Genomic DNA, 26,307 nt, shown 5'->3' on the forward strand with positions numbered 1-26,307 from the left:
CTCAATAGCGCTTACTTGATCAAGAACTTTTCAGTCTCTCATGCTCTGACAGCGAGGGTGATCACAAGAAGCTGGGAGGGAGCAGAGACAGGACAGCTGACCAGAATGAGCCAAACAGCATGTCATGTTCAGTTATCTGGAAAGGACTGATTGCTGCTCAGGGATGGGCTAGGTATTGGTCAGTGGCTGGAGAGGACTTATATTATTCATCACTTGTTTAGTCCTTCCTCTATTTCCTATTACTATTATTGTATTATTATTTTTTAGTTTTATTTCAATTATTAAACTGTTCTTATCTAACCCTGCAGGGTTTTGCATTTTTTCCAATTATCCTCTCCATTCCACTGGAAAGGAAAGTGGTGGTGGCTGCATTGTACTTAGTTGCCAGCTGGGCTTAAGCCATTACAAACCTCAGCATACTTGTTCTGAAAAACTGTCAGTATTGTTCAAATTTAAATATGTAGCAAACATCTGGGATTTTGATGTTAAATTTTCAACCAAATATTTCTTGTTGCTATTTTACATACCAAAATCTGACATTATCACACAGTTTTCAGCACTGTTCACAAAATTTGGTTCTCTTGAAGTCCAAGCAACATAATTCACTGGAGTCCCATCTTTCAGCCAGCTGAAAGAAACAAGGAAACAATGGCTGCTGGACACATCTCTAGCAACATTTTGTTACAAGGTCTGTTGAGACAAGGGGGTAAGAAGGCATTAGCAGTGATGAGAAGGCAATGGCTCTTCATAAACTGGAGAGAAAATGTCCACAGCATTACTGCTGCTTCTCATCTGTTTAGTACTATCACATTCAAGTCCTATCAGCGCCCAATTTTGCCAGAGGTGGGATAAATAACGCCATACTCAAAGGGAAGGCTTTTTATGGTCTCAACAAGACTGAAACCTCAAAATCTCACCAATGCACAGATTTCCCTTTCCTACAAGAATGATGTCCTCCTGGGAGCCTTCTACAAATACATTTCTAAAAATTCCCTACCAGCAATTTCAGAAAGCCATTGGGTAAGATGTTGTTTACACTTCTTGCTTCAAGCTCATATGATTTGGCAGTAGTCTGATTAAACACATTTTATCAAAGTCTTTCTCTCTAACCACTGGAGAACTGGTCAGAGTTAATCTCATTCTAAGGTTGATGTCTAAAGTAGATCAGGTGAATAACATCCTGAAATTAGCTGGTTCTCCTGAACTACGTATGAGGGGTTGCTTAGTTGTTTAACTCAATCCTCTTAGTGTAAGACATTAAGTGAAATGTATCTAATTCAGAAACTTCTACTGGTATTGGTTTCTCAGATTTTGAAGGAAAATACATTGCTCTCCTTAACTATGGAAGAATTTAACATTTCTGATCTGAGGCTTCTCCTTAAAACTATCCAGAAGTCAGTTGCACAAGTTATTAACTTGTGAAATGAAAGCACACATGAATGCTCTCATACCGCAAGGTGAAATTATCATTATCTGTTATCCCTTATCAATTTTCCTTTACTCACCTGAATTTCTTACCAAAGCTGACAACTAAGCCAATTAAATATGATTCCACTTGGACTTCTGATGTAATCTAAAATGAAAGTGATGAACAGTTAAACACTAAACAGATTCTCAACAGCAAGCAAAAATCTGGAAGCCCATTAAATATCCCTGTGATTTTTTATTCTGTTGGGTGTGGAGGAGTGGGGGTAATGCTTTTTTGTGGTTTGGTTTGGTTTTGCCTGTTTTTTTTCCCCAGTATTAAAGCAAGTTCAGACCCAGATTTCAAGCAGTCACAGGGATACGGGAAACATGAGGAAAACTGCACAGGAAAGCAATAATCACTGTGCTAAACACTAAGTATCTTAGAAGAGATAAGAAACCTAAGCCTGGAACTACCCTTTGCTGCACCTTTAACATCTGCATGTCTTTTTCTTCTACCTGTGAAAAGCAATAGTAATTTCTGTATAGGTCCTGGACAAAGATATTGTTATATAAATAAGTAATGTAGGACAATAGTTCAGGACTCCAGCTTAGCTAAATTCATAGGCTATTTATTTTATCAGCTGCTCTGCTTTAGAATTCAATTATAATGTATAGGCTTAGTACTCACATATTTCCATAGAAATTGTCTTTCACTTTAATTCTCAATGACAACAAGCTTTGCAAACTTCTTCTGACAAATTCTCCATGCTTCCTCTATATGGACGCATTCTTTGCTGAAATAGTACTGCTTATCTTCATATATAATCCATCCATCATGGATGGCTTGATATTCTAAAAGATAAAGAATATTATATTAATATCTGGTCTCTGCAAAGCCTGAAAACTATACGGTAAACTTTGAAAGAGATAAAAAGTCCTACCAAGTTTGTAGTTTGGTTCAGGTTTTAGCAGTGTACCTATAAAAGAAAAGATCATAATGAGCAACATTCTAAATACAGAAAAAATCCAGAGAGGTTTGTTTTATGTAGTTGCAAATTCTTTGTATAATATAAAAGGGGGGGGGGGAAAGAAAACTATTAATTATTTAATATACTTTTAAGATTTTAGAGCAAATAGCACTGGATTAAATTTAAAAAAATATATACATAATCTTAAAATAATTATCCAGTGAAAAATACGTATCTTTAGAGTATATATACATATATATATATCAGAGCTGTATTAAACAATCCAGGATGTAAAATAAACACTTTGTAGAAGAAGCTTATATCAATTTGAAAATTTATTTAGTATTTTTATTTTGCATGCTATTGTCAGTGTTTTATATTCATGAGAATAGAGCCAAACAACATAATCCAGCCAATATAGTAATCCTCAAAATTACTTACATAGTAGTAAACTATTCACAAGTACTGAAAACTTAATGCTGGTATTTTATTAATACCACACCTAATTTGCTGTCTCTAGACGCATTCCTGCTATCCTGCTGGCTTGGGCTTTACTAGGAAAATATGGTTTTAAGAGTCCTGGAGAGCTAGTAGATACCAAACCTAGGCTTCTGTTACAGGATGGACCAGGAAGAAGTAATTAACCTGTTGCAATTCCTAGAGCCAACTGTAGCTCCTCAAAGGTAGTTCTGATTTCATTTGAATGCCTGTTATCTTGTTCTTCACAAAAGCTACTAACTGTTGTTATCTTTTGCCATTTCTTCTGTGATTTGATGGAACAGGAACAGTTTGGATGGGAAAGAAGTAAACAAATGAAAAAAATCATTAAAATTCCTCAGTTAGGAGCTTTTAAACATTTTCTTCTTAAGTACTGAGTGAAGAATGGATCTAACAAGGTCTATTTTTTCTTTTTACTTTTGAAATGTCATCTAGGATCAAAATCAACCGATCAGAGTCTTTATGTCATGGTTTCTTGAGTAACCCCACCAATAGCAGAGAGCCACATCTGCACAAAGCAGCAGTGCTCAGCATACCAGAAAGGGCTGCACAGGATGTACTGCTTCGAGTACTGGTATGCAAAAGTCATTGTTTTGATGGTGCATTTGTATGACTAATCTACCCAGAAGGGAACTATGATTCTTCCTTTTCTCTTAAGCAAGTTTTCCATGTTAGCATAGTGCCTTATTAAAAAGAAACTGTTGGCAGAGTAATCAAATATTACAAATACTCACTACTTTTTTATGCAACTGCTTCTCCCTTCTCCTCCCATTTGTGCTTCGCATCCTACTAGTTCCCTGTGTTTGTCCAACTTTCTTTTAGTTTCAAGAGCTTCTAAGAATCTCCATGAAGATGCATACAAGTACTCAGCTTACAACCAGGAAGCAAGGATATAAAAATAGAACTGAATAAGCAAGGCAGTTTCTCTCATTATTGGCTACCACCTGGGGTCCTTAGCTCATGAAGACCCTGTTTCCTTCTGGCAGGCACCCCCACACATATTCATCTGGTCCATTTTGTGCCCTGGCATCAGGTGCAGGGAACCTAGTGTTAGGATCCGTCTTCCTAGGCAAAGTTGGTGGATGCGCAAGTCCTTCAAGGCTACACCAGCCTCTACTTTTGACCTCCTTTTCAGAATTGCCGGTTCCTATAGCAACTGATCTCTTGCTTTGGTTCCCACTATTCATTTCACAGTAGGAAGTGAAGCTTTTTTTCTCTTTTGTACAGAGAATTCTGGTGTCCTGCATCTTTGGCTTTCCTGGGTAAGCCTGAAGCAGATGATAGAAATAGAGAGAGGGGAGATAAAAAGAGAGGGGATAAGGACTGCCTTGTAAATTTATTCAACCCATTGCAGGAAGAAAGCCAGAAATAAACAGGGACATCTTTAAGCTCCTTCATTTGAGTACAATTGAAATATCTCAATTTATTCATCTTGCTTTATGTGTTCCCTTCACTGCAACTGATTTTAAAATTAACAATTCCCAGTATCTTTCTTCCTTTCAATTTGTTTAAATCCATACAATTTGGTTTTGAGCATGAGTTTATTGCTCCAATTAAATGCAGAAGTAATCATACTTTTTTTTTTGTTTCACAAATCCAATTAAGTAAATGTTCACAGTGCAAATCATTCCAGCCCATTTTGGGTGATTTATTAAACATAACACAGTGTTCAAGTTCTGCATAGTTGTTGGGTTCTTCATCCCAGTTCTCATAAATTACCTATGTTGGAAATATATCTCAATTACTATGTGATTAGAACTGAGTAGAAGTAATTGAGATTGCCACTGTAACACAGCTTCTCCTCAGGATCTCATAATCTCAAGTGCCTTGTTTATAGAATCAATAGGAGTTCAGATAGGGCTGAGAGGGCTGTGAAAGTCATGCTGATTAGCTTACTTTCCCTATCAATCCCAGGAGAAGGTGAGAAAATTACACAATACAGAAAAGCATGTGTCTGATGAAGGGAAAACTGATGGATGGAGGGAGTCTTGTTTATCTTACTTTGTGAAAGATGGCAACCTGCCTTCTCTGTTCTGACATACAGCAGTGCCCAGCTGGGGGTGCTGTAAAGACTGAAAGCATGGTCTGTGAAAGATGGGATATAACATAGTACCAGGAATGAAACAAAGCCAATTTTGTACTTCCTTTATTGTGTTAAGACAGTGGCATCACTGAACACTGCAGTTGTTCAGCTGATACAGATAAAGGGCTGTCATGCACTGTTGAAGGTATAAAAGAGATTGGGAAAAGGGCATAAAAATATTAAAATCTATGTATTCTAAAGGACAGAAAGTCAAATAATATCCAGCAAACAAATACAGAGGAAACATCAATCCAGGCAAATCCTTCACCAGGATTTAAGAAAAATAAAATGATTCAGAAAGCCTGAGTGTGCAGTCCTTTATCCCTAAAATAAATTATATACTATAGCTACATGAGCATAGAAAGAAGGGCCATGATATAAATGTTGGAAAGCATAGAAACATGCTGCTTTCTGTCACATCTGAGCTGGGAGCTGCTCCTGCACTGTTGGCCCATAGCCAGGCTCACCACCTGCACTTCGTCAAGGGGTTTCACGGAGACGTGTGTCGGGACAAGACTTGCTGTACTTGAATGGAACTTAAAGGATGAGTGATGTAGCACAGAACTACCTCAGGCTTCTATCCTTGTGGGTGCTTGATGGCATTTTCTATGTAGTTTATTTAATAGTTCATGCTATTTATCTTGTACCTATGGACCAGATGAAATTGTCCTATTTCATTCACTACATAACACAAAGATTTCCCTTAACATTCACTACATAACACAAAGATTTCCCTTCACAATGATTTCATAGTCTAAAGAAAAGAGACTTAATAAACAAGTAAAACCACTTTCAGTGTCTCGCAATACTGAAAAATAATAAAATGAAGGGTGAGGTAATGAAAACTGTTCTTTTTGATAGTTTTAAATCTATTTGAGAAATTAAACCTAGATATATGACTAAGTGAAACAGTTTTGGTTAAATAGCTATATATTATGTGTCATTGAGATGTCTTGGCATTACAGAATACAGTATGTATTAGTCTATTTTCTGGAGAAAATAATGGCATAATTTCCTTATTGTGGGAAAAAACATGGCAGCCACAGTACTAGAAAAGAATAAAACAAATTCCTGTTTGATTTCAGGCGTCTTCAGTTTATAGTTATAAAATTTCCACATTAAGTCCTTGGATTTTGGTTTACATCACATGTTAACACAGGGAGGTTTTTAATGCATTGGTTAAAATTTAATTGCAACAGTTCAAAAAAGGCATGGTTAGAGCTGAACATTTTATTGTCTCACTTTCAGGAGTGGTACTAACATGTACAAAGTTGGTAAGAGCTGGAGAACAAACAGGATAAAAAAATGCATAAAAATTTCAAAACTCTCAAGCCCTTTTTTAATTATTCATAAATTTTTTTAAAAAGCAATGTTTCAAGATTATATTTCCAAGTGAAGAATTTCAAATTTAATTTAAAATTTTATTCTGTTTATTCACTCACTTGCCCTGTTCCACATGTTTCAAAGGAATTCTTACATAAGAGCATGAACATGAAAAATAATTGCTGTGCAAGTACTTACAATGCTAATTGCCGTTATAAAATTTGATCCTCTCTTGAATTGTCACTAGATTTCTTCTATTTCTCTACAGAATTCTTCAGCCTCAAACCAAGACTTCTTTTGATTTCTCTCTCTCCCAAAAAACTATTGAGAACATAAAAGGAATAGATTACTAAATGTGTAAATTTTGGCACACAATAATATATGTAATTATGTAATTAAAATCAGTATCACTTTAGCACCTCTTTATTCTGTCAAGGTCTATAATATTAAATACAAGGACAAAAGTTATCACAATAGAGTATAGGGAATAAAAAAATAATTCACAATGTAATTGGAACTTTGACCACTGAAAGGCTCAAAGAAAGATGGAATAGCTGAGTTGTGGTATTTTGCAGTAGAAAGCAGGAGATTTTTGAGAAATGGATGGTAGAGGGAACTCAATAAGTTGCAATAGAAAAGACAGTATGGATAGTAAAAGCTGTTTGGCAAGGTGCTGACCCTGACTGAAGAAGAGATTTTTGTATGGTGCTTCAAGCCTACAAAGATCTCCACTTTTTACTATGAAGTGCATGTGTTCTTGAAGTAAGGAATTGGATCATTGACATTCTGGTGAAAGGATGACCAACAACTTGGTTATTGGAAGAACCAATAATGTTAGTTACAATAATTGTGTGACACAGAAGTTGAGACACTTATAAATACATGGCTAGAAGCATCCCTGGCCTTCCAACAGGCAAAAAGTCTCAAGAAAGAAACAGAGAGATTTTTGTAGAGACCTGAAGTGCATTGCTGCATCTTCACTTTTACTTGATCTATTTTGCATCATCTTTCTTTATTTTTTTTTCTCTTCAGAAAGGAAACTTTAAGACATTTTTAGCTAAGTCAAGAGAATGCCCAAACTTTTACTTGCTGAAGAGTCACCAATGTCAAACTAAACTTGGATCTAAAAGTATCACTAAAAGTATCACAAGCTATGTGAGAAAATGTTGGTGGAGGGCCAGGTTTCCATGATTTTTCTCCTGGAAACACAGTCTTGTGCAAATGATGCTGCCAGCTTTTGAGATGCAACGTTACACTTTTCTGAAGTCCCAAATTCCTGGAAGCAAATAAATTAGGTGAGACTCTCACCTGGCATTTAAATAGAAGAAAGCATATTCCTAGGACTCTGTTTTCATCATTTCAGGTTTTTTGTTCTTGACTTTCATTATATTAACTGGATTTTCTCATGGGGTTTTTTGCTCTTGAATACTATAGAGAAGAGCATTTCCAAAAACTGACCCAGAACCTTGGTCCCTGACTACCACTGACAGTCAGAGCACTGACCTCTGGGCTGCCCTGTGCTCAGGCTCACAGTGAATGTAAACACATATTTACTTTGAAGCATGAGTCTGTCTGGGCAGCTCCATCCCAACATTCAGCACAGGCTGCTACAAGGACCTGCACCATCAGAGCAGGAGGCAGCACTCCCTCTGCCTGCTGTTTGCAAAGATAATTTGCTGTCTTCTCACAGCTAACAGCATCCCATAATCCAGCTGCAATTCCAGTTCCCTTGGTAATGCAGCCTTTCTCTTTTTCTCTGTGATATGGAAAAGAAATGAGTAAAACCAAAGTCTTATTTTCTGTATGAGAAATGAGACCTTTGCTTTTATTCATAGAAAATTATGAAAAAGAAGATGCAGATCACACAGATTAAAAGCCATTCTGGATATAAAACTATTTTTAATGCTTCCCACCGGAGCCCAGATATAGGCCAATGAATCTCACAGACACATATTTGCCAAAACCAGAGATTTTCAGCTTCAGAATACGAATCCTCCTATTCTTGCCACCTCAGGGAAATCACAGGGCAAATGGCACTTGATTTTATTTACATATGTAGCAGATGTCCTGAAAACTACTTAGGGGTTTTCAATACCTAGGTACTTAAATTTCAAGAAGGCTGATATCAAGTGCAACAAGTTTGTTTTAAGGCATAACTAGCTAACATTATGTTTTAATGCATGCATACGTATATACATACTCTTCTATATGGAAGATTTTCCATATAGATGCTAATCACTTTTGCTGAAATGCACATGCAAAACAACTGGATGTTCACTGCTGATTTCTCAATATACACTTTGTAGGTTAAAATGGTTTATTTTCCTCAATCTGATGAGTTGTTGTTAACTGGTGTTAAAAAAGTTGGGTAAAAAAGAGCCCATGGACCTTGTTAACTCCTGCACAGTATCACCTTCAGTCTTTTGTACAAACAAATCTGTTTCTGTACAACTTTGCAAGAGGTTGACTTACACAACACCTGGCACTCAGCTGTGACAGTGCTTATTGCACTGGCGTCAAACACAAGTTCTGATGGCAAATGGCCACCTGCAGCTACAAGCACAAAAGGAACCCTTTATTCTTATTTCTAACACTAGGGGATGGAAACAAAAGGCTGCATGGATTGCAGCTGCACTCTTATTACAAGGGTTGAGCCTGTACAGAGTTTACCTGGCATTACTGTGTTCCAGCATGTCAAGAGAGTAGTTTCACCACTGCTCCACCTGAAACTCCCTCGTTCTTTTGCATTGGAGAGACTGATCCAGCAATATTTGTCAGACCTCAGCCCCATCAGACTGATCAGACAGGCTTGCTCATTTCTGAAGTGGAAAAGAGTGTTCTTTCACAACTTATTACCTTGCAATACTAATCTAAGTGATACAAATAGAGGTAGCATCGTTGTGCTAGCATGAGCCCTAGGAATGTGTAGGCAAAGCCACAGAAGTCTTTTAAGTGTAGTCAAAAGAATTTGGTTAGGGACAACTTTCTCCTTTCTCCCCAGTTCTGTGAAATGTCACAAGCAACTACTCACATGGGCTTCTACTTGTAGTCTGCTATTTTCCTTGTCTTTCCAAATCTTTGAGGTGCCTCAAACAGACCACCAAGTCAGGATCAATTTGTCAGCTTTGATAGCCATCACCTCTGAAAGCAGTCATGCTCTTCAGAAGCCGTGAAACCTGCAAAACCTGACTGATGTATGGGTAGGTTGGAGATAATACATTTGGCTGTGGTATGGTAGGTCCTGGAGAAGATTTGCTGCATTTGTTTAGAAATTGGCTTAGAAGGTAGCTTAGAAAAATATTTCTGGTAAAGGTTTCCTATCATAAATAGATTAAAATTGTAGTAACTACTTTGCAACAGAAAACAAAACAAACCAACCAAAAAAAAACACCCACCAAAACAAACCAACCTATAAAAACACACAGAAGTTGCTTTAATTAGGAATTGAAAGACAAGGGAAAACTGTTTAACTCATAATATATACATATAGATATAATAGGTATATATATACCTATTTATATATAAATATACTTATATATAAATATAATAAAAAATAAATATTATTTATATAATAATAAAGAAAATATTTTATATAAATATTTATATATTTATATATACTTATATAGGTATAATAGGCATAGATATAATAGATATAGGTGTAATAGATTATGTAGAAAGCCCTAAAACAGAGTTTGTTTGGGTTTTTTTTTCCCCTGCAAGGATGATTTTATTTGGCTAACTACTACAATTTTTTTTTTTAAAGAACTGATAAAGCACTTTAAAGAGTTCAAAAACAGGACAAGTTTTGCAAGTTGGTTCATCAGAAGTACTGGTTTTGAAGTATAGCTGGTTTCCGCCGTAGCTAGATAACCTTTGTTCACGTCTTACTTGCTTCTGAGAATGTCAGAAGTGTAGAACCCACCAAGTAACAGTGAAAACCATATCTTTTCCAACCCTGTGACAAATACAAGGTTATGTGAAATTGAAAGATATTTCAATACAGAAATTAGCTCTGCTCTTTTGTGTGTAAATACTTGATATTAAATTTGTTGCAGCTAAGCTAAAAACCATGGGGCTGGGCTGATCTGTTTATACACTAAAGCAGTAGGGTTTTGCTGTTTGCTCCTACAGAAAGCCTTTTTTTGTTTAAAGGATGTCATTGAGGTCATTGCTTCCATCTCTTGCAGGTGCACATGACTTTTCAAAAACAGTCACTGCGCTATTTGCTAGTGCTTTTCAGGCTGGGACTGTGCAAACTGCCCCAGAATGAGCCGGTGATTCATTCAAGGGATGAGCTACAGCTCCAGCCTTCCAGAGCTGTGGGATCTGACATAATGAAATATAAAAATATTGCAATACGGAAATCAAATCACACACAAGCACAGCTCCCTAAAGCTACCCCTGCCATCCCTAAGTGCAATGTCTGAGGAGACTTTATGAGCCAGGAGGAATCCAGTCAGTGGTTGTTAGTGGGGAAAGTAGGAGTATCAATAGAACACTCCTGTTTCTTCCTGCTCTCAGAGAAAACTGTGCTGACCAATAAGATTTTCTGAAAAGGTCAGTTCTGGAAAAAAATTTCTTGATTGGAAAAACAAGCCAACTAAGGCCATCAGTAGGAACAGGGTACAGAAAAACTGTTCTTTTCCTGTTTTGAAATTATTTTCTTTCTTTTATAATTTTTATATAGAATCACAGAATAGTTAGGGTTGGAAAGGACCCCAAGATCACCTAGTTCCAACCCCCCTGCCATGCGCAGGACACCTCACACTAAACCTTGCCACCCAAGGCTCTGTTCAACTTGGCCTTGAACATCCCCAGGGATGGAGCATTCACAACTGTTCTGGGCAACCCATTCCAGTGCCTCACCACCCTCAGAGTAAAGAGCAAATGAATTTCTGTTTGATGCCAAATTTATAGAGAAAACTGTTGTAAGTTAAGATATAGAATGATTCCTGGATAAGCATATAATGGTGATTTTGGACTGATGTAGTTATTATTTTGCATTACTATAAGATGACTGCATGGTTATACCTGCCCCTTCATAATAATGCAGTCCTCCAGACGACCTGTGTACGTGTACGGCCCACACAGCCATGTAGTGAAAGTCACAGGAGTCTCATCACTCCACTCAAAATAGAAGTTAGTCTCCAGGTCATTCAGTCCCAGCCATAGTTCTTCTCTTGAATCTTAAGCATGAAAAGAAATAAGTTTGCTTATGGTGCACAGTGCAGTATGGTGAATGTTTTCTCATGCATAACAAACAGGGACTGCTGAATTTGGCATGTGATATATGAGAGGTGGTCTTCGTGCTTTAACACAAATGCTGGTTTCCTCTCAGATCTGCAGTAACTGGTATCTTGGTTTATAATGAAAAGGTCTCAGATTCCATACAGAAATGCGGAGTTTAATAAACATAAGGCTCTTTAGGGCTGGCAGAGGACTCTTACAAACTTTTTGAGTTTTGGAGATTTAGAACAACATAATGGTCTCTAGCATGAAGGGTAGGACAATGAGTGGCTGTGACTGTCACATCTCTCAGAAAATCATACTGAGCCCAAGCCATGAAGACATCTGCTAATACATCTCCCTAACAGGGAAGCATTAGACAGCTTGTAATGTCCCATCAGGGGTGTTCACCAAGTCCAGCGTGTGCAGCAAGCATCAGGACTGGTTGGTACATATCCAAGGAAAGTCAGAAGTGAAAATATATTATTTTCTTGGAAGGATATATAGCAAGTGGTTAACCTCAGCAAGAGGATTTAATCTCAGTAAAAAATTAAATTTCTTCTGAGCTTGGAGCTCAGTTCTGAAGATGCTTGCCGTAGAATAAAGGTGTCCAAAGTGCGATTTTTAGTTGTCTTTAGTGTCTCTTTAAGGCACACAAATTTTTTCTTTTCTTCCTTTATGACATTTTACAATGTAGATTATTCCTTGATAAATATAAATATACTTCCATGTTTGTGCAACAACAACACATAAAGGAGCACTCATAAGTTAGATTCAGACTTCCACTTGTAACATCTCAGAGTAAGCATTAATATTTAATATGAAGCCCAGCTTTCATGTTACAGATAGGGCAAACAGAATACAGGCCTACATATATACTCACTGTAACCAAGCTGTGACACTAGAAAGCCGTATTCAGTAATGTTGCGGGCACTTGCCAAATCTCCATCTTGATTCTTACATGAAGTCAGAGCATCTTTCCATATTCCAGGCTCCCACTGAATGCTGTAGCAGTGACCTGGGTATGGCCACCAACTGTCTGTGCACTCATTAGCTCTCAGTTCCTCTAAAATCAAAATGTAATTTTTCAGAGCAATTTTGTGGGAAGAAAATAAAGGACACTAGAATGAGATCCCTTGAGCACTCTTTACAAAAGTGGGACTATGTGAATAAACATAAAGCTGTCGTTAGAAATGCAAAATACATTCAAATGAAAAACAAATATCATTAAGGCACAGTATGCTAAATATGCAAATAGAATTATGTCTCTTTAAGCAAAGAATCATTGAAAAATGCCTACACTGTGTCAGAAATGCAATTTGAAATAATGTTCCGGGACAGAAAAGAGACTCAAGAAGACATCAGTCTCTCCCATCTTTGTCCCTCAGAGCAGTTCAGTCATTGTACCATGGTCTCCCATTCTGCCTGTGGCAGCTAATATTAGGCTCTGCTTTATGTTCAATGCCTTCTGAAAGACTGGCATTATTTTTAGATATGGAAAAGTGTGAAGTAATTTCTTGGAAACTACAGGTCAGTAAGCACTGCAAATTAGCCCAGAGCTGGAAGTCTCTTCTTCATATTAACTCAGTAGCTTTTTTATTACTTATATCCTTAAATATCTTCAAAAGCTTACCTTAAGCTTGCTTTAAAAATAGATCCTGCATTTCTTTTTCAGGTTAATACTGGAATAAAGATTCTCTGAAATTATTTCTCTGCTTTAATATAACCACATCTTTAAAAGCAGCTTTTGTACAATTCCAAGATGACAGCCTCCAGCAGATCCCTCCTGTTTGTGGGATCTGCTGACATGAGATCCCACAGACATGTGAGATCTGTGGGATCCCACATGTCTGTGGCATGTTAATAGCCATGTTGTTGTCATCAAAGCTGTAGGTCAGGATGACCCATGGCTGAAATGTAGCCTCTATCAATACTGCTGCTTCTCCTGCTCTGCTTGTATGAATATATTGCATTGTATACTATTGTCACCAGAAGAGTATTTTTTTTCATAAATATTGAAGAAACTGCACTTGCTCATTTGGAACAAATGAGAGTAAGATTTCTAATGTATTTATGCAAATTTGATTGTTGGTGCTGGTTACCATGACAGAGCAGCTTCTGTCTATCCTGCGAGAATGAATAATAGAGGGATGGAAAAACATAGTTATATTCTCCTATGAATGTCAATTACACAATGGGAGGACAACAGCAATATAAAATGTCTGCATGTGCATACGTAGCTGTGTTTTTCAAAGGCTCCTAACATCTTGGTTGAAAAATAATGTTGGATAACTTTTACAATTTGCAAATCTTTACAGATTGTTCTTTCTAGAAGTCAAAGAAAAATCTTTTTTATTTAGTTAACTCACCTTTGGATATGATATAAGATGTGGAACTGAGGCTTTTCTTTTTACAGAGATAGCCAAGTATCTGATACATGCTTGGTTTTCCCATTTATCATTCTTTCTGGGATTCATCACTCCACAGATTTTCCCAGGAGGTGGGAAATGACTTCCTTTGAGTAAGAGAGAAAATAGGAAATCACAGCAAAATTAAATTAAAAAGATTGACAAAACCATCATATTATCCGTAGAAACATCACCTTATTCTGATTTATGCTATACTAGATATGAAGAAGCCCTCCCCTACAGCATAAATGCTGCTGTAATTTATTGTATGCTGGTTTTGGTCTATGCTTTGAGAGTGAAGTAATGACCTGTCAATGACTTTGTGTCAGGATAATACTGAGAAATTTCTAGTTCTTGATATCCGGGTGCTCACAAATAGAACAGCTAGAACTTGACCATGTCAAAAACTTCCAAGCTTTAAAAATAATGAGTTTTAAGTTCTATTATCTCCCCGGTGTATCTCAAGATTTTGATAGTTTTTCTCCTTTCTTTGCAGTGTGTAAAAAACCTCTGTAAGCAGCAAAGGAAGATTCTTGATACAGAATTTTCGGAAACATAGAGCAGATTTTAATTATTCGTTTACTACCCTGTAACTTTTCTGAACAAGAGATGGCTTGAAATACTTGGGGCACAAAGCAAACACAGGACCAAGAGAACAATAAGCAAAAGAATTCCCTATGTGTCAGCAGCACCACAAACCCACCTCTGTTTCTCTTCCCTGAGGTGGCCCAGTGAAATTTTGCATAAACCATTAAAGAATTACAAGCTGGCTCTTCAAGTCTCTCAATAATATTTAGAATTTATCTACACAGCATAGTGCCATTATTCTCTAAATATTTTGCTACCATTGGAAGATTTTGTTTATATTCATAATCTTGGACATGTTATGGAAAAATTCTGATCTCTGATCTGTGGGGTTACAGATCACTCCAAATGATACTCTGCTTTCATAAACAAGATCTTTGCTTAGATGAGAAAATAGAAGAGGCTGCTTTAGCTGACAGCCACAGTGAACTTCATAATTTGGAAGTGTAATTCCTAAAATAATAACCTAGATCTTCAAAATGGCCTTTCCTGAAATAAAAGTAGCTATGCCAGTTTTGTTAGTTGGTGTCTTATCAGAATCCAGTCAAAGATTACAAAACAGACACAGTTCTTACCTGGAGCCCAGTTTAAATGTCTGAAAGGGCTGCCACCAGCCCATTGCCATCCACTGTTGAAATTTAGAGTGTTCAATCCAATTCAGAATGAAAGACTGAAATTTTCAGTTAGCGATAAATTAGGAAAAAAAAAGGTCCCTATTCTCCTATTCTCCCTATTCTCATTCTTAGCAAGTCTATCTGAAAGAAATTAAATCAAAAATAAGAAATTTATATTTCTTAGTTTAAACCAGCCCCAGACCACTAATTTCCATTTTACTGAGTTGCACAGGTTAGAAAGTAAAATAGGTAAATGAATAAATATTGATTTGGCAGAGATCTCAGTAGTTAAAAGGGCAAATCAGCATCCTGTTTCACTACTTAAATAAGAGTTTATTTCTCTCATTTTGTTTCATGACGATATAAGAGATGTAAAATATAGCGTATTTTCATAGGGGAATTGTGCTAAAATATTTCTGTAACACCTTTCATGGAGTAAACACATCAAAAAGACAACAGTGTGCCAGTGAGTTGCTGCCAGATATTTTCAATGTGATTGGCTTCAAAGCCTCCTTCACACCATTTATAATCAAACTGGTACCATAATACTTATATTTGAAATCCACTGGAGTTATTTGGAGTTTATGTATGTCAATGTACCCATATTAGCACCAATCTAGCCATCTTCATACATTCCCCTAGAAAGATTAATAACCCTTGAAACACAAAGGAAATATGTAACTTTGACCATAGCCCTGCTCAGGAATGAGTGCACCAACACAAAGTCAAGTGGAGGAAACCCTCCCCCTGGGACAGACGGCAGAAGATTATGTAGCTCCCACCTAGAGCACAAAGGTAGGATGTGGCCATTTTATCCCCATAAAGGTTTAGGACCAACTCTTCATATAAAACCATCAGCTAGTAGAAGGGTACTTCAGACCATCCCCCTTTTGGCAGTTGCTGAACCAGCCATGACACCCTGTCTTCTTCACTGAGACAGAAGACAAGGCAGCCAATTTCATAGTCTAAAGCTCTAGAGGAGCATATTTTAAGGTCTTGCTCTATATCATTTTACTTCCTACATATGCTTGCTCACAAATCACTGTGATGCTTAGTAGTTCTGCATTTTGCTGTTGACAGCTTTTCCTTGCTTGATGTCATGTTAGAGCTGATTCTGAGTTTATCTGATAGTGAATGCCAGTTGAAACATCTTCTGTCCAAAATCTGTGTCATCTGGAAGAAGTGACACAGAACACTGCTGTTAGAGGATTGACATCAACTAAAAATAAATGAAGTATGTAATGAAGCAAAATTTCTAAAAATTAGCTGCATGGTATTATATACCAGAAAAATTGAAATCGGATTAGGCATCAACTAAAAAAAAAATGTAAACTTTTAAATCATAAACATTATTCTAAATTTCTAATTTTTTCAGAAGGGAGTAAATGGGTTTCCAAACATATCTGTTGATTGATTGAAAAAAAGAGATTCCAGGGTGAAGTCAGAGAAGGAAAGTAAGTACATAGGTGAACTATGATTCTGGAGGCTCTTCATCCCTGTGGGGCTGGAACTTCCTCTTAGCCTATCATCAAGAGAAGCAGCTCTTTTAAATGTGGCTGAACCTGGCCCTTGATAGTTGGAGGAGCTACAAAGACAGTCTGTGTAGTACCAGCGTGCAGATCAGCTGCAGTCTTTTTAGCAGAACAGCTCACAAAACCTTATGAAACTGTTGTAGGAAGTCAATTGGTGAGAAAAGTGAAAAGGTTTGTGTCCTAAGGTAGAGGGATCCAACCATAATATAGTGTCAAAGATATAGTATAAAAATGGGAAAGGAGGATAATTTTAGCTATAGAATTTTTATGTAGGCTGGCAATAGGAGACAAGAAAAAGGTAGGAAATGGATGTTAGGGGGAAAAACCAGTATGTATCAGTTTAAGTGATAATTGACCTACAAGGCATGCCTGAGGAATAAAGAGCAATAGGAATTTTTTGAAAGGAAGATATTGGTCTGAATTCGTGTTGGTCATGCCATGCACTAAAGTCTCACAAAATGAGATATCAAAGAGCCTACTCATGTCTCTGATCCACAAAGACAAATTGCATTTAGAGTTTGAGATATATACCTTGTAGGAAAGCCAAATTCTGGGATGATATGTTGCTGATAAATGTGTTTCCTAAAGGCAGAAAACCCACAAGTAGATCTCAGACAAAAGTGAGTTCACTTCATTGTTGTATTCTGTATAGCTCAATAGGTTTATCATTCCATCTTTTCATTAATTAATTAAAGAAAAAGGATAGCTGACCATTGAGAATATGGAACAGGTTGTCATGAGCATATTTACACAGTAAAACCTTTAAGTTTCAATTGCACACTTCTGCATTGGAGAAGTCTTGCATAATCACCCTCAACTTTGACTCTCTAAGGCTAGCAATGCTTCACTTTTTTAAGCTACCACAGTACAATCACATATATGTATCACAGTATCCTTCTATCCTGAAATTTCTAATATATGCTGTCAATATGATAGTCATGCAAGCACATTCATCCACTCAGTTCTACATACATTACTGCTTTACCATTTCTCTCTCTGGCAACACCCAAAGAGTGCTATACATCTTCAGTTTGGAAGTATTCATCTAATTGGGTCAGGCTGAAGGGAGGAGCCAGCTCTTCATCTCATACCTCATGTCTTGAAGCAGAAAGAGAAACTTGCACAGCTATCATGAAAACATGGCTCCAAAACCCTTTTACTGATCACTGCACCATAGGTGTGGTGGGCAGAATAAATAGAAATTGCTCCATGATTCCCTATCTCTCACCACCCTCCCATACATGTATCTAGTTTAATATTTCCACAGAATGGAATTCCAGTTTAAAGTTCCTGCTTTTGTAAACTCCATTTCTCCCAACATCTCCCTATATGTCCCCTTTTTTTATTCTGTGAATCAAGAACTGCCAGGATAATATAAAACATCTTTAGATCATGTATCAAATCTGAGAACAAATACGAAATAGTCAGTCTATACGTAAAAACTGTAAAGCTGCCCAAGAAAAAACATTTTCATAACTAGTTTAACACAAAACCAACAGAAAACGTACCCAGTGACTCTAAGAAACCATGCGTGAAGGAAAGAAAAAGTAGGAACCTGGAGAAACTCATTGCAAATGTAACTTCCTTTTCATTCCTCTAGCAGAAGTTGGACTAGAAGACTATGAAATCCTTGTAAGTGAAGATAGAGAGAGGTCCTTTTCTGTGTCAAAGGGTTGGTGAATAAAGCTGTACTCTAAATAAGGACATATCCTGCCAGATGGTATTTTGACATAACTGGAGTATACATTGCAAACACTACACTCTTTGAAGAGAAATAACTTCCAAAACTGAAGTCTCCATCCTTGTAACTGGAGGTGGTGACATCTGCCTTTTTCTTGGACTTTGCTAGTATTGCATACAGGTCAGATTTTTGGGTGTTACATGGGACAGGCCTCTAAAGAAGGCAGCTTGTGAGTTGGTAACAAGAAACCTGCCGTGAAGTATCATTCATTAAAAACACAGTCTCTGCTCTAACCCTTACATCTCAGAAAAAACGGAAAACAATCCACAGTGGTTCAGTACATCACTATGACATCACAGCTCTATGCATCTAGAAGAAAGCAATTTTCACAGGATCTGCAGTATTCAGTGTATTATGAATTATTGCTCACTTTGTGTTTTTTCTGCACTATTATACTACTTCCTTTGATCACAGTTTGCAGCTGGGCTGTTCATAGCTACTTGTCAAAGATCTGAAAGAAGCGAAGATATTCCATGCTATAGGCTAGTGGTAAGCTTCCCTGTAACAGTAGGGAAAAGCTTGTCAGGAATACTTTTGTAAAGCAAAAGGATGTGTTCATCTGCCTGAGAAATTCCTAATGAGTATGTTCCAGGGCAAAGCCAAATGTAAGCTAAATTGGAAAAGCTCCTTTTAATCTCTGAGCAGAGTGTTCATGTGGAAATATATTGTCATAGCAATTCTTGTACAACTAGGCTGCAACGCTGTGCTGGCAAACATTCACATCCAAACAAGTCCTACTGTTCCTTCTGTTTATTTACATCAGTGAAATTAAAAGAAGTTGTGATAACAAAACTGAAATATGTGAGAAGTGAAAGAGCCATTAGTGATATGTATATAGAAGCTGAACAGATCTTATATGATGAGCAACTATGTTATTTGCTTTTGTGTATAAAGCATTAAGGCAAATTATTGCAAGAACTGGCTAAACTTGTTGACTTGACCGTTAGAAAATAGAAAAAGAGCAAAATATCTTCTTTAAAGTCCTGATTTCAGTAAACGTAGGAATACAATAGATTAATAATAACTATTTTAATGTGACATTCAGGGACAGCTTAGTATGAGCAAGGCTTGCAAAATTAGCCCAAACTCGTAAAGCTGAGTTTACAGAGTGAAATCATATTTCAGATACATCTGAAATCACAAAATGAGATTACTCCAACAGGGAGGATCCCAAAAGAAAACACCTGGAAGACACAATTCCAGCCTAGTTCCCTTCTCTGCCTCATGAAGTGCCAGTTGTGCTCCACTCAAAACCAGGCTTTAGCCCCCATCTTGTATAAATGGATGCTTGTGAAGATTCAGCTCCCAAAGGCTGCAGACTGATGTGGGAGATTAGTGCAGGCACTGAGATAGGCTAGAAGAAGAAGTGAGCACTTCAGAGTTGCCCCTTCATATGCCAAATCAGTTTGACACTTGTTACAAACTTTCTGGGGTCAGTGCTCAGCATGGCGCATTTCACTTGTGCAATGATCTGTTCTCACCAGCATGTTAATTTCTTGATTGTATTTATGCCAAGAAAAGGGAATTCAGGGCTTAGAAAGGAAACTTCATTGCTAAGCACTTTTCTCATAAAGTGTTTGAATTATATTTGCAGCTCACATAATCCTATTTTGTACCGCTTTCCATGGTCACCTAATGCTATTTTGTACTGCTTCCAGATGTTTTTTTAACATCTAGTCTTTTTTGCAGATTCCTGGTGTGGTATCATCTGTTGCATTCCTTAGTTTTAATTTCATTTTTCTTGCATTAAAAAATGGCAAGTTGGTGCATATTCATGCTGAATTCAAAGTGGCAGGGAGAGAAACTGTCCTAGTTATTGACAGAAGAGTTATTGTGCAGGCAGGAGCACCTCACTTCCCCTTTCTTTTCATTTGATTCACAGGGAAGGCTGAAGCTGAAAATTATACTAATAACTTCATTTATTTCAAACCATTAACAAAATGAAGAATTATTTAAGGGTGAGAAGATTTTAATTCATGTTAGTGAACACACTATTGCTAACAATCATATTGAAAGAAAAAAGACCAAAACCTACACCTGAGCTTAATATACTTTGCTGGTATGAACTGTATTTTCCATAGCAGAAAATCTAAATGTCAAGGTTTTCTATGCCAAAATTACCTGAGATAGCTAAGTCAAGAGCTAAGTATATGAGGCACCATTTTATAATAGGAAACAGCTTTTGATAAGAATAAGGAACAATAAAATATGCTGATAATAATAAGGAATAATTAAAGTTCTGGTCTAACGGAGTGAAGTTTGTGAGGCAAAATGAGACAAAAGAGTTTGCTACTGCAAAAAAAGAGAAAACATTTAAGATTACAGGTATCCTCTCTAGAGACTTTTAAGGTACATCCTTTATTTTAGCAAATAACTTGATCCTCTGACTAAGCACATGCCAGGGGATCCATTTTCACCAATTTTTCAGTCACCAACACATCAGTTTAGAAGTGTTTCATTGCCAGAATCTGTTGATAGTTGGTTTTGTCTTTTCCTCTTGTAGGAATAAACTGACACATCAGCTCCAAGAAAGGTAAGAATAGCCAAGAAAATGAGTGGCCAAACAGAGATATGAACATGTGAGTGCGTTTCTTCATTATTTTCCTTCCCCGAATGAATCTATATAACTTTGAGAAACCTTAGTAATTTTTTACACCACATAAACCATGAAAAACACAGAGGAGTTGTTCTCTCCTGTCTGAGCTTGGAGTCTGCTCAATTTAAATCAGCTCCAAATTGTTGCTGGCCAGAAGCCAGGTCTCTGTTGCTGAAGCTAATGTGGTTTTAGCAATCTTGATTACAGTGATACACAACGCATGCAGTGGATGCTTGTAAGAATTTCATGAAAATGCATGCTTTAGATATGGATATGGGATGCTAATTGTTTGGAAACTAGTTTGCAATCCTAACTATTCTATGATTCTATGATTTATGTAAAAAATGCATATACATCTACATAAGTTTTAACAACTAGTTAAAGCTGTCTACCTGTTCTCAAAGTTAGTCACAAGTTGAGTCACTTCTGAGCTTCTTGGCTCAGGGTTACCCCTTCAGCAGTCCAGTTGACCAATAATAGGTGAGTGTTCACGTCCTGTGAAAGGCACCATGGGATTGATTTATAATCATGCATCCCGGTAACCGTCAGCAGGACTTGTTCTCTAAAAGCGGGTGATCTGGGAAAACTTGGTTAAAGTTCTTCATGTATCTAGAGCTTTGTAAATTCTCATAGGAAGACTCTTACTTTTTTGCTGTAGAGAAATCCCACTTGATTCCACTTGAATGAATATCAGAGAGAAATAATTTTACACTTCATTAGAATTCATAAATTTGAGTGTTTTGCTAAAAGTATACAGTCTGTGTCTGTGTTACATATTCCAGAGGTTTCTGCAAGTCTCTTTCTCAACCTAGGATGCATACATCTAGGGTGTATTACTTCCAGACACGTGGTGGATGGCTGTAACAGTTACTAGTAAATAGATCTGCTCTGTCATTAAGGTCTGAGTCATTAAGGACTTACCTTTGGTTTTTTTGCAGATAAATCCTTTATCAGAAGAGCAATCAATGTTGCCCCAACAACCAGATGGTGCAACACAGCTGATCTGTTGCAACTGCATTGATATCAACACAGTGATGTTCCACACTGAACTCTCATCCCAGCTGACAAAGTCCAGTGCTGTATTATCTAGCCACAACCATGGGCCTAAAAAGCAACATACAGAGTAAAAAAATTTTAAAATCTATCTAGCTCATGGATATTTTTACTTCCAACTCAGCAAATGACTCAAAAAATGTAGAAATAACCCATTCTTCAGCAGAAGATTGTGTCTTTTTTTTTTTAAGTATCTATCCCCAATTTCCTAATTTTTCAACCAAATATTGAATATAAGACGTTGCCATCCATATTTCGGTAGTCTTATCCAGAAGCCTCCTTCTGTATTTCCAAGTGGTTGCACTGTATGGATAAGAAAGTCAGATTCATCCATGTTTTCTACCAAAACCAAGGTAGCACATGAAAGGCATTAAGAAGCAAATAACCATAACCTACGTGAGCAAGTACTGGAATGACCTCTTCTTTCAAGTCTGTACAAACAATAACTTTTGAAAGCATTTTGCTCATTACCCCACTGGTTTCCCCATAGATTCTAGGAGAGGAGAGACCTCGAGGTGCTTAGTGGCTATGCTCCCCACCACTACCCCCAGGATGGTGCCCAGAAGCCAGGAGCTGATGGAGAGCTCTACAGCTGGGGAGGCTGCACCCCTGGGAAGACAGAAGGCTGCACAGATTCTCTTATGTCAGTTTATTTTCTTTGTGTCAAATTTCAATTACTGGGGTAGGTAAATGAAGTATTTCTAATGACTTTTTTATATCAATGATTTTATATTTTTATGTGAGTTTTGTATAAACTTTCATACAACTCTCATCAGTTGATAATGAAGGCTCTCACCTAATCAAGCACACTCGAGGGACACCAGTGCCCAGCTTGTCCCAGTTGATGCTTCAATGTAGTAGCAGTGGCCATGGTGAAGGATCAGAGGTCAGCTGCTTCAGGACAGTCACCAGGAATCTGAGCAGGGTCAGTAGGAGCTATAGCTAAAGAAGCCATATGGTTTGAAACCGGCATTGCACTATGAGTAGGATATGTCTGTAAATAGTCTAACCTAGCTTTAACTTGCTGGACCTCCAAATCCTGACTATTCCTATATTCCTTCAGCTTAGACAACGGGAAGAGTCAGGCAATCAACAGTGTAATACATCTTATTTCTCCAATCTCAGGACAAGGAATAAATGACATCCTGCAACATCTAATTAACTGCCTTGTCAGTACTCTGAGGAAATCAAACCCTGAGGCAGGATATAGATCTTGAATTTGCATTCTCACAACACAGAAAGCTGTTGCAGACTAACAAATCATTGATTACCACAGTCCCATATTTTATGGCTGCCTGGTCTCTATGTGTTGTCACTTTATACAAGGGACCATGCCTCTGCCAAATTAGTCTCTTTCTGATCACGTGTGCAATTCACATCTATCTGTCCACAGCTTGTACTGCATATGCAGACAGAATGTACAACTGAGTTTAACTTGGAAGCCACCCTCAAGGGGCAAAATCTATCTTGGATCTGTCATCAGGAAGAGACTACATTATGTAGCCTTAAAACCTATATAAGAGAGAACAATACAATTCTACACAATTCTACAAGAAACCAAGCCTCAACATGCTTCTACAAAGAGTTAAAGTACCATTCACATTCCCAAGGTCCTTTTATCTATGTCACAATTGCTTTAGCTCTAGCAACAGTGAATAGGAGTGAAATCCTTGCCTGTATTTTGGGTCAGTGATATCTGTGTGGGAATTTAACCAGCTGCTGCAGTCCATACCATCAGTGCACATTCCCAGCACTTACAGTACAATCTCATGTGATTTATGCTCACATCTCAGAAAGCAAAATATATCAAATATAGAGCTTCAACTTATGCAGACAGTTATGACTACCATGAAAGCAGTGCAGCCATATTCATTTGCTCAGGAAGCTTTCATGTGCCTGAATTCATCTATCATTCAAAGCAAACCTGCACATCCTGCTGGGAGGTAGGTGGTATCATGGGGCACACTTCTCTGAGTGTTCTAGCCCAAGCCAGAGCAGAGTTTGAAGGATTAGGCAGACTACTGAAATTAAGAATGTATCTTTAAAATTATTACATTCATTTGCTTACCATCTGATATCTTACAATCTGAAAAGTAGCTTTCATTGCAGGGTGCTGTTTTCCAAGTACTGTCAAGATCTAAGTAGACACAAGCCTTTGGTTCTCCTGCTGCCCATTCAGTCTACCTGGTTTTCCAGCTATCCATCCATTTGTAATAGCTGCCAGTCTGAAATCAAAGTAGTTCTGCTAACACGTTTTTTTGCCTAAAAAGCTCTGACACATAAATACAGTGTCCTATGTATGTCCTATCTGAGAGTTCAGCAAAAAAGCAGCCCTCTGCTACTCTTCTTTCTTAAACACCATTCACGGTTCTAAGCAATGTCACTGGGTGCTCTGAGTTACACAAAAGCTACACGTGAACAGTATTCAGCAGAGCATTGCTTTCAGCAGGGCTTTCCTGAAGTAGCGCAAACTTCTATAACATGGTAAGTAACTCAGATGAGGCTCATTTACTAAATCCCATATCAAGAGACACAATTACAGAGAATTTTCCTCTGCTCTGATTTACATAAATTTAAACTGGGAGTTTTTTGGTGACTAAAGCTTACTTGAAATTTAAGTCAGAATCTTAAAATATCTCTCTAATACTCATAATAACATTTATTAATATAATAATAGTCATAAGTAGCACTCTATATAACAGAGTTAGACTTTCAGAATGGTTAACAGCCGCTTAACAATAGCTGCACATCCTCTCTTTGTGGCTCTCAGTCTGCATCTTTATTTCTTTCACCATTTTCTAGAGCTTCTACTTTTATCTCTTGCTACCTACTGTCCTGGTTTCAGCAGTAGCAGTAATTTTTCTCCTTCTTGGTAGCTGGTGCAGTGCTGTGTTTTGACTTCTGGGCTGAGAACGGTTGCTGATAGCAAGTATGTTTTGAGTTACTGCTCGGGTGTTTGGTTTGTTCAAGGCCTTTTTCTGAGCTCATGCTCTGCCAGGGAGGAGGGGAGGCCGGGAGGAAGGAGAGACAGGACACCTGACCCAGGCTAGCCAATGAGGTATTCCATACCATAGCACGTCATACCCACGATGTAACAGGGAGAGACCCAGAAGGGCTGAAGCTCTGGGGGGATGGAGGAGGTTTCGGTCAGTGTTCGGTCGGGCAGGGTGGGTGAGTTATGGGTCAGTGGCTGGTGAGGTGCTGTATTCTCTTCACTTGTTATTTCCTTTATCATTATTATTTGTAGTAGTAATGGCAGTAGTGATTTATGTTATACCTTAGCTATTAAACTGTTCTTATCTCAACCCGTGGGGGCTACATTCTTTGGATTCTCCTTCCTAACTCTCCGGGAGTTGGGGGAGCAAGGGGGGGAGTGAGTGAGCGAGCTGTGTGGACTTGGTTTAAACCACGACACCTACTTAATCTTTTCTGTGATGTTTCACTACATCTGGTACATGAAAGTCTTTGAACTCTAACAGAGCCACTACAAAGCTACATATATGCACAATAAAGCCATTTCAGAGTACAGTTGTTTTAGCACTGTTATGAATGGGGCACTCTGCGGGTCTATGAAGAGACCTCAACAAGCACCTGCACCTCCCATCTGTCCAGCACTTACCATATTGCTGTTAAGACCAATCCATACGGGGTTTCCATATTTCAGCATCTGGATCCACAGGAATGAATGGATATAGGCATCCAAAAGGCTAGCAAGTTCTACAGATTTTCATTAGATTTTTTTTTTCTGGCCTCTTCCCGCTGCATTTTGGATGAGATGATTGAATAACTACTGTTACCATAACGGGCAAAGGCAAAAGATGGATTTGTTGTTGGTACTTAAGACTGTATAGTAACTATGGAGTTAAAAATGAAAGCACGATTTTACAACATACCACTCATCTTTAGCATGGAAGCTATCAAAAAATAGCTTAAACTATAACAAGATCAAAGGTCCAATATTAACAATAACTCAAAAATCTTTCTTTAAGATCATGAACAATTTGTGAAAAATAAACAAGTAAATATAGAACCACCAAAAGGAAAAGCCAAACCAAAAAGGCCCAAAATAAACTTGTTGTAAAACATGAAACAAATTTGTCACTGTAAGAAAAACAAGTGAAATCCTGCATGCTAAGTAGAGAATGTACTCTAGTCAGAGACCTGACTAGTGCAGACTGACTTATAAATTGGATATTTGAGTTCCCATTCATTAAGATATTTTGATTAAATCTGGATATCTGAGTATACACCTATTTCAGATCACTGGGAGAGA

At 37.6% G+C, this 26,307-nt stretch overlaps 1 pseudogene; it reads right to left on the reverse strand.

The window, feature by feature from the left end:
• Positions 1-26,307, reverse strand: part of LOC101878025 (macrophage mannose receptor 1-like) — a 58,510-nt pseudogene that overhangs the window by 12,968 nt on the left and 19,235 nt on the right.

This window comes from Melopsittacus undulatus, chromosome 1, assembly GCF_012275295.1.
Source record: "Melopsittacus undulatus isolate bMelUnd1 chromosome 1, bMelUnd1.mat.Z, whole genome shotgun sequence".
In the NCBI taxonomy this organism is placed as follows: domain Eukaryota; kingdom Metazoa; phylum Chordata; class Aves; order Psittaciformes; family Psittaculidae; genus Melopsittacus; species Melopsittacus undulatus.